Consider the following 10,306-nt stretch of genomic DNA (forward strand, 5'->3'; position numbering starts at 1 on the left):
TGCAGGATTTCATCCCGAAAAGCCTCAGTGGTTAACAAGGAGACGACATGTTAGCCTGGTTGGATCGTCACAAGTGGGATTCGGCCTGACAATTTTGGCTCCATCAGGGGTTTAAAGCATATTCAGCTGCAGAAATGATAAAAGGATTCCCCTACCTGGTTTTGTAACACAATGCCTGAAAGACCAGCAGGTATTCCAAGCATATTTCAGTGCATATCCCAAACTGCTGCACCAGCTGGGTCTTCAGTGAATGGAACTGCCCCACTGTGGAAGCATTTGAATCCCAGTCAAAGTCATTGACAGTGAAAATCCAGGTGGCTATGCAAATTGGTCATTTCCTTAACCAGTAAGGTAATTTGAGTCCCTCTGGGTGAGTCCTGCTCATAATGACAGCCAACACCCATGTAGCATGTTTCAGTTCACAGGACGCTTTTATGTATACTGTCACAATTAGTTCAGTGACATCCCAAGAGATGAAGAAATGCAAGTTCAAAGAGAGTAGGTGACTTTTTCAACATTGTACAGGTTGTAAGTGGTGAGCTGGGATTTGAACCCAGACACAGAGGCACAGTGGGCTTTCCATTCTACTACAAGTAGCTGTAGTGCAGACGATTATTCATTCATAGATCTCAATTCATAGGGCATGAGCTTTTTGTCTTCCTCATTGGGGTTATGTTTGAAAACAGGACAGTGGGACCAACTGAGGGACTCGCTGTAGGCAAATGGAATACAGAATAGGCAGTAGTAGGGGATGTTTCCTCTGTCAAGGTTATGGTTACATGATCAGATACAGGAATGAGGCCTGCCATTTTTCAGGACTTTATCCTCCATATTTAATGAAAACATTTCTATTATAAAATAGAAACAAGTGCACCAAGTAAATATCTTTGCTATTTTTACTTTGTTATAACTGACTCAGACATAATGACTTTATTTCCATATCTAAGCATTGTTAATTTTATACCCAGTATCACAGAAGAGGAGATCAAAAGAGAAAATGCCATTCTAGAGTTGCACCTTCATCTCTGGGGAAGACTGAGACTCTTATTTGAATGCAGAGGTGTTTAATGCATTTGCTTCACTCCTGACCTTGACATGAGCACATTAGCTATTTTCTGTTGCTGGGTTAAGATCTCAGGGTCAAAAGCAGCTTACAGAAGGAAAGGTTTATCCTGGCTTATGGTTGCAGGAGAGAGTCCATAGCATGAGGACAGCATGGTGGCCAGAGCAGGAAGCTGGACATTTATCATAAAGGAGGCCAAGAGAAGGAAATGGAAGTAGAGTAAGCTAAAAACTTGTGAAGCTCCCCCAGCAAACTTTCTTCCTCCTGCAAGGCTAACCCATAGAGGTTCCGTAACCTTCCCACACATTGCCACCAAGTGGGGACTGAATGTTCAAATATTCAAATAAATGAACCTTTGGTGGACATTTCTCATTCCAACCAGTACAACGTGTGTGTGTGTGTGTGTGTGTGTGTGTGTGTGTGTGTGTGTGTGTTTGTGTTTAATTTGGGGACTGATGTGGCTCAAAGAAGCAAAAATGGGTGCCTAATTGGTAGATGATTAACTCAGGTTAACTTTATGAATTATCTTGATTGAATGATAAGGACACCCAGGTGGTTGATAAAGCAGTTTTGGATGCATGACTGGAAGATATTAGTGTCTGAGTTGCTACAATGAGTACAGACAAATACTCCACCATGTAGGTGGACATCACTCAATCCACCAACGTTCTGAATAGACCAAAACTGCATAGGGGCAGCAAACTTATTACCTTGTCTTAGTTTATGTCCCTTTTTTTGCTCTTTTCTTGAGCTGGGGCTTCTTATGTCTTCTCGGAGGTGGTGGTGTCCTGCTTCTAAGTACTGTAGGCATGGACCAAGACTCACACAATTGGTTACCCTATTGTCAGGTGTAGCTGGACTTTCTTTGTAATGCCAGCTCCCAAATAATGACACAGAGACTTCATATTAAATATGAAAGCTTGACCTTAGGCTTGTTCCCAACTAGCTTTTAAAACTTAAATTAACTTGTTTATCTTCATCTATGTTCTGCCATGTGGCTTGTTACCTCTGCATCCCATTTCCTCCATGTCTGGTTGGCGGATCCTGCCTTTCTTCCTCCCAGAGTTTGTATCTCTTTCCAGAAGTCTTGCCTGGCTTCCCTGCCTGTGGGTCAATCAGTCATTTATTAAACCAATCAGAAGGTGCCTTGTTAGAGACACTGCTTCACAGTTTGCCAAAAAAAAAAAAAAATCCCTCAACACTTTCCCCTTTTTTGTCAAATAAGAAGGAAAGGTTTTAACTCTGACACAGTTAAACTATATACAATAAGAACAATTATCAGGTAAAAAATACTTTTACAATGCCCAGTCCATTTGTATTTGACAACTATGGAGATAATACTTTATTATCTATCTTATCTTGCTGAGTCCAAAGTTTTATACCTAAATCACTTTCTATCATATTTTGTATTACTAACCTAAAAATATCTTTTTAGACCTTAAAACATTTTCTTAGATCAACAACTTAAGCTTTTATGTCTCTCAGCCTTTATAAACTTTACATTTCTTTTTAAAGTTTCTTTTCTAAATTTGATAACCAAGAGAAAGGTATATATAACTATCTAGTCCTCAACCCCCATCAGAGACTCAAGTAGGATATAATATTACCTGTGTAAACAGAAGTACATAACAAACAGCTTCCAAAACTACAGAAATGACAGAGACAGCTGGCTGTCTGGACACCCAAGTTTCCTCTGTAACATAGGGGCATCCATCTTTTGCCTACAGGTCTATAATATCTGACAGACTTTTATGTGAAGCAGGAATTTTGAAGGATTGGCCTACCTAGTCTTGGCAAAGTTCACAGTTGCCTTCTTTTGTGTCCGGCATGTCCAGTTTGGGCTACATACTGTCAACAGTTAAAACAAGGGCAGTTTCTTGCCCATTGGCTGACTTTGTCACATTGAAAGCAAACTCCATAAGAAGATTCTTTGATGCCCATCATCTTCTCTGAAGTAGATTGATGCTGCTAGGAGCAGATATATTTCACTGTCATGAAAAGCCTTATGTTATTAAAACAAATGCCATATTTTGTAGATATCTGAAGTGTTTGAAGACCACCTATCTCTCTAAAATACATGAGGCTAAATAGAGCTTATTTTTATCTGCATCTAAACCCTTATTACAATTTTGACTGTTATCTTACTTATCCTAAATAGTTTGTAATAGTAGCCTTTGAGGACTAGAACTTTACACTACAATTTAAAATGAGTTGCATAGGTACAATATAGTATGTTGTAATAAAAATAACCTTAAATTTGTATCAATATACAAAAAATCCATACTGATGTAAAATAATTGAGACTAGTAGTTGCTTTTTAGTTTAAAAGTAGATTCAATATTCTACTCTTATCATTCCTATATCTCCCTTTTTTCTTTTCAGAAAGAGGTCCCCAAATCTAACTTCCTTTGTTTAGTTTCTTTCCTGAACTTGATCAATAACAACTTGCAACTAGCCCCCTAAATGATGATAAACATGTACAATCCATTGAATGTACCAAAAACCACCAACCTGTCCTCTTGGGAATGTAGGTGTTATGTTCTCTAGACTGCTTCCTTCTGTCAGGGAGCAATGGCGTCTTTAGAGGAACCTGAGAATATTGGGATAATGGCCAAGTCCTAGGAGAGCTAGCTGTATCATTTGTGTCCAATTTCTGGGTAATTGGAAAATGCATAGCTCATCTGAAGTCCTGGCTGGAGCAGTCTGTGAGGCTGAACCATCTTAGCTAGTCACTTGGAAGGTGTTCTGGATGCAGATTTTTGAGGATCTGCTGTAGAGGCATTCTGAGAGGCTGGATCACCTGGGTTACTTGTTTTCATTGATGTCTTGTCTTTTTGTTCTGGAAACATACAGAATTTTAAAGGTAACACACAGATCTGCTTTAACACAAGTATGGAATGTGTGCTGTGCACAAGTCAGCTAAAGTTGATTCTCTGCTCTATGTGTGAGAAGGGCATCTGTCAACTTTATAAGTCTGTTTGGACTGCATAACAAACTGTAATGCAAATCTCCATCCATCCATATGAAAGGGTGGCATGTCATGATAAATCATTAGGACTGTGTAGCCAACAAGATTTATCATGTCTCATCCAGTCTCAGAGCTGGTCCCATATCAGAGGGATCAGCACATACGTCACCTATCTTGTAGTTTTTCTTGGTTTCTTCCTGTAGCCATGATTTCCAGGAAGTCTCCCAGTCAAATCTGATCTTTATTAATTTTGAAGAAATCTATAGCTTTTGGTTTCCTGTGGAAACAAAAGCATAACCTCTCTCCCAACATAACACATTTCCTGACTTCCATTCTGATGTTAAGACACCCTTTAAAGTATATAGCCTGGTTTAATTAAGTGTTTTCAATAATCTAGTATCTTTCAGCAGCTCTTACTTTTTGCTCATTAGCATTTAAAATTTTCTGTAGCATGAATCTTTCTTTCTTTCTTTCTTTCTGTCTTTCTTTCTGTCTTTCTTTCTGTCTGTCTTTCTGTCTTTCTTTCTGTCTGTCTTTCTGTCTGTCTTTCTGTCTTTCTGTCTTTCTCTCTCTTTCTTTCTTTCTTTCTTTCTTTCTTTCTTTCTTTCTTTCTTTTTGTTTGTTTTGTTGAGACAGGGTTTCCCTGTGTAGCTTTGCACCTTTCCTGGATCTCCCTTGGTAGACCAGGCTGGCCTCGAACTCACAAAGATCCAGCTGCCTCTGTCTCCCAAGTGCAGGGATTAAACCCCATGGCTGCAACACGAATCTTAAAGGTACTTATTAATAAAAGCAAACCTGGAGCCAAGTATTGGAGTAAATGCTTGAAGATCAGAGAGACAGAACAAGCCACAGCTACCTCACCTTGCTAGTTCCTCAGGTGATCCTGTTTCTTCAGGCTGGAAGCCTCTGAGTCCTCATCCAAATGGGTCTCAGCTGAACTGTGCTGCTCAAAGCCTAAAAGCTTAACCAGCCAAATGCTTCTAGTTTCTGGTCTTCACGCCTTATTTGTCTTTCTCTTTTTGTCACACCCTGGGATTAAAGGCTCACTTTCTGGGATTAAAGGCATGTGTCACTATGCTTGGCTGTATCCTTGAATGAATGGATTTCTGTCTCTGGAATGCTAGGATTAAAGGCGTGTGCTACCACTGCCTCTCCTCTATGTTAAAAATTGTGGTTGTCTCTGACCCCAGATAAGTTTATTATTTTTGCTTTATTTTGGGGAACACAATACCACCACAAATTTCAAGTTTATAAAGCATTATTTAGGGTCCAGACACCCTGTGTATTTCCCATCCTTATGTGGATTATTATTTTCATATTACTTTACTCTCTCTTGAAAGACTTTATTATTTTCAAATTATTTTTATATGGCTGTCTATACTCATTTTCTTTTCTTTTCTTTCTTTAGCATCTAAACACAACATTCTCAAGCATACTGTATCCTGTTCAGAGTTTTTTTTTTTTTTTTTTTTTTTTTAACCTGACTATCTGTGTACTGGAAGCCTTGTGACCTTTAAGGTTTGACCATATGAGCCAAACCTTAAAGGGCCAGATCAGCCACTGCATGGCTTGCTTTTCACAAGGTGCTGGCAGCTGGCTCTGCCTGTTGTTTTGGTTGGTCTGGCAGGCTACCCACAGGTTCTGGGCTGAGATGCTGTTTGACCTTTCATGAGAGCCCAGTCTCATGTCTGTGGGCATCTGCAGGGAGCTGTGCCTACCTGCTCCAGCTCTGGAAAGTGGTTGGGTCCAAGCTTGCTGCTGCAGATGATCTGTCTAGTGTTGAGACACAGCTGCTCAAGTGCTTGGCTGCACAGCAGGACCTCTTAAAGGAGCCCACGCCTCTGTCCACTGCAAGATCTGGGACTGCCCAAGAGACTGCAGTTAGCTGGAAGTCAGCCATGTCCAGCTCCATGTTTGGAACTTTTTTCAGTTTTTTCAGGGCTTGTATAGGACACCAAATATAGCTGGAGTTTCTTTGTACTACCAGTTCTCAAATAATGACACAGAGACTTCTTATTATAAAAGCTTGGCCTTAGTTTAGGCTTGTTCCCAACTAGCTCTTAAAACTTAAACCTGTTTATATTCATCTGTGTTTTGCCATGTGGCTTGTCACCTCCTCTCAGTACTGTGCATCCCACTTCTTCTATGTCTAGTTGGTGAATTTTGCCACTTTTCCTCCCAGAGTTCCTTTCTATTCCCAGAAGTCCCGTCTATCCTCTCCTGACTAGGTATTGGTCATTCAGTCCATTATTAAATCAACCAGAAACACAGCTTCTTGGTGTACAGCATTATCCCACAACAGTCAGGCATCTAGACTCAGGCTGAGTAATACAACCAACTTTTTGGTTCACTAGCTTCCCAATGGTAGATCATGGTGCAGGGGGTCTTTGCCTCCACGACAGGAGCATCCTCTCCCCCTCGGTTTCTTTTTCAAAGATGATAGACAAATAGAAGATAGATAGTTAAGACTGTATCCCATTGCTCTGCATATTTAGGTGTGAGTTTACATAAATCCTTCAAACTAAATCCTCCTGGTTTATAAGAAAAGCTGGAAAGCTCTGACCTTGCAAAAGTCATCTAACTTGACTCTACTAGTTTGGCTTTTGTTTTCAATCACCTCATTGGTTTGGGTTTTTAACTGGTTTGCACATCCTTCCCTCCAAATACACATGGGGAAAAACTAAGCTGTGCCTTTAAGGAGTGCCCTTCCCTCTGGTTCCTCTGGTGCTGCATCTGCCAGAGGGAAGGCTTGTTGTGCAGACCCAGGCTGTGGGGACAGGTGGAACAGACTGCAGCCTTACCTGCAGTTTGGATCTAAGCTCAGCCAATCCCAGCAGAGGCCAATGGATTCCTGCAGAGTCCTGAGGAGCCCCAGCCAACAGGCACACCCGCGAATAGGGAAGGAATGTTGCTGCTGATAAGGCATTGAGGTTTGGGGTGTGGTCATTGTGTCGTAACTTCTCACCAAAACTTGACAGTTTAAAGCATTAAAAAAATTGTTGTTTAAATGAAACATATTTGTGGAATGGATGCAGCTGGTGGGCGACTAGCCTGTGCTTTCTGAAGAGGATGGCATTCAGATGTCTGGGAAGAAAAGCTATGCCAGATGTTGGATGAATATTCAGAACAAAAGGCTGTGATTTTATGGATTAGCACATCAATAATCTCCGTTCTCTTATCCAGGGAGATGTATCAAGTAATGCCTATCATTAGTTAAAGATGGAGTATGCTGGGAGCTTGTCCTCCTCATTTGCTGATATTCCAGGCTCACCCTTTTCATGTCAGCATTTTTTTTTTAAATGCACATAGACCTAATCCTTAGAGAAGGAATTTTACTTTCCATCATCCATGTTTGTGACAATCAAAATTTTCTAGAATTTCCTAAGAATTCTTGGAAGATGAGTTTTCATATTTAGCAGTTTGTCCCTGTGAAAAACAAACTGATTGGATTTCATTTTCCACACTTCACCCTCCTAAACTGGGAAAGACCAATCTTAATTATTGAAAAGCATATCTCATGCTTTCCCAGACTCAGGGAATGCAGTAATTCATTTTACAGAGCAAATATCATGTGGGGAATTAAAGGAGATTTATTTCTCTGTGGAACCCAGGAGGAGATGAGCAGAGGGTGACATACAGCAGAGAGATGAGTGTGTTGGTAATCTCTCATTGCTGAGCTGTCAGCTTGTGGGGCCCCAGCTGGGGGGTTTCAGGTGGTAAGAGAGGGTAACAGCACATCTTCTAGACCCATTTGCCTCTCTCCTCCAAGCTAAGCCTTGAGGATGTTCAGATCTAATCAAGAACACTGTTGAATCCGGATTCAGCTGGGACCCTTTGGTGGAGCCACTTCATGGCTATAAATGAATGATGTGATAGCAGAGAGTGGCCTGGACAGCACACTCCAGCATCGCTGTGCTCTATACTGATCTCTTAGCCTCCCAGGTGATGCAGCCTGGTCTATGTATGATGCTAATCTCGGTGCAGTGAGTGGAGTCTGTCTGTGAGTCAGGGTCACAGGTCCCGAGACCCCTTAGTAGGTTGATCCTGCCACTCAAATCATTGTTCAATTTTGACTGTGGTGTGTTCTCCACATGAGAAATTTGGGGTGCCTTGGGGCTGTATTGTGGTCACTGATTAGACCAAAGCACTGAAGAAAGATTCATGAATAAATAACGCTCAGAAGAATACTAGAAGGGCAGATAGGTGGGACAGGCTTGAGAAAAGGAAGAAGTTGTATGGGCTATGTGAGACAGAATGACAGAAAAAATATGCACGGATATAAATGAGAATGTGAGTCTCTGTTATTGCTTTTCCAAGGAGTTACATGGTTGGAGAAAAGTGCTCCACAAGGTGTTTCTGTCATCCTCTTCATCTCCTAGTTTGAAGCAATGAGCTATTCCATGAATAGAAAAGAACTTTTGAAGAGGTTAAACATCGCTGGACAAACAGTGAAGTAAAATCAATAAGCACTATGGTTAAGAGCCTGGAAATGAATACCAAACAGACCTTTCTTAAATCAGAGTTCTCTGCTTAGCGGCTTTGTGACCTGGGAGAAGATACTCACTTCTCTTCTCCAGCATGCTTTCTTTCCATCTATAAGACAAGGAAATCTTAGTGCGTATGTCAGATGGCTGCAGCAAGGACGGATTAGAACATGCAGAGTTACTGTGATTACTCACAGGCTGCAGTTGGGCACAGATTGAAGATGAAGGGCAAGCAGGTTCTAACCACGGTGGCTCTCCAGACTGAGTGGGTGGGAGCTGAGATAATGTTCAATATTGTCTATAATATTCAATCTGTAAAAGTCTGTTCTTGTACGCCACTTCCCAATGAGGAACAATATTCATTCTAGAATTCTTTGTCTTTTCCTTTGGATTCATCTTTTAGGGGAGCTGTTAACAAAGTACCACAAATAGCCTGGATTGTCAACAGAGATGTCCAGTTCTTCAGCTTTGGAGTTGAGAAGTCCACTCAAGGTGTCAGCAGGGCCTATAGCCCTGGGTTCCCCAGTGGCTTCCTGTTTCAGTGCCTTTACCTCTGCCAACACTCTTTCCCTGTGACTGTCTTTTTTGTAAGGGCACCTGCCATATTGGATTAGGTCAACCCTAAGAACCTCATTTTAATTTGACTAAATTTTTAAAAATCTTAACACAACCCTAGGTCCTGGGAGTGAGGGCTTGGTCTTTGGGAGAATCAATTCCAGATGAGTGAATGGTTTCAGGAGAGAACCTATTTACCAATTGTTTGTATGATTTACTATACAGATGCTGAGATCATATGATCACTGTACCCTGATGTTTACAGTTCCTAGACTATCTGGGATTTATAGTGTCAGTTATCAAAATAGAGTTCTGATACAAGTTTTTCCCCAAGTTCTAAATATCTTCTCTTCCTGTCTTACCTTCTCTCCTCCCTTTCTTCCTTTCTCCCTCCATCTGCCCTCCCTCCTTTTCTCCCTTCCTCCTCCTCCTTTCTCTGTCTCTCTGTCTCTCTGTCTGTCTGTCTGTCTGTCTGTGTAACTGAGAGCACACACGTTTCATTGACAGAGGACAACCTCATCTACCGGTCCTCACCTTCTGTCTTATTTGAGACAATGCCACTTGCTGTTTCACATGAATGTCAGGCTAGCTAGCCCTCCAGCTACTGGAATTTGTCTGTCTTCATTTCCCATCTCCCATTAGAAGCTCAGGAATTCCAGGTGTGAACCCTGTCTGACTTTATGTGGGTTCTGGCACCTTAATTTAGGTCCTCACACTTGTGTGGCCAATGTTCTCTCCACAGAGCCGTTTCCCCTGCCCCTAGGGTCTTCATAAGGGATTGTCTCTGGTTTTGTAAAATTTTTCTTATCTCTTGTAATAAGGAGAGGGGACTGGAAGAAACCTCCATATTATTCAAAATAATCATTTTTAAAATTATGCCAGAATCAGAATGATATAAAATAATTTAGTATTTCAACTGGACATTCTAATGTAACTCCCTTTAGAGGGAAGTGTTGGAAGGTTCATGATATTTTTGATGATTTAAACTTAAACTCTAGTGATAACATGGAATAGTCTTGCTACACATACTACATCCTTCACTAGGGGTTCCTAGGGTTCATATGCAGAGCTTATAGTGATGAAGTCATCTGCAGCCCCATAAAAGACTTCAGATTGATTTAGGATTAAAAACAAAAACAAAACAAAACAAAACAAAAACACCCTTCCTGGGGCTAGATAGTGATTGGAGTGTTTAAATCACGTGTTGAAAAAATGTGGTTTCAGCTCCAAGATTAA

The sequence above is a fragment of the Onychomys torridus genome, chromosome 3, assembly GCF_903995425.1.
Source record: "Onychomys torridus chromosome 3, mOncTor1.1, whole genome shotgun sequence".
In the NCBI taxonomy this organism is placed as follows: domain Eukaryota; kingdom Metazoa; phylum Chordata; class Mammalia; order Rodentia; family Cricetidae; genus Onychomys; species Onychomys torridus.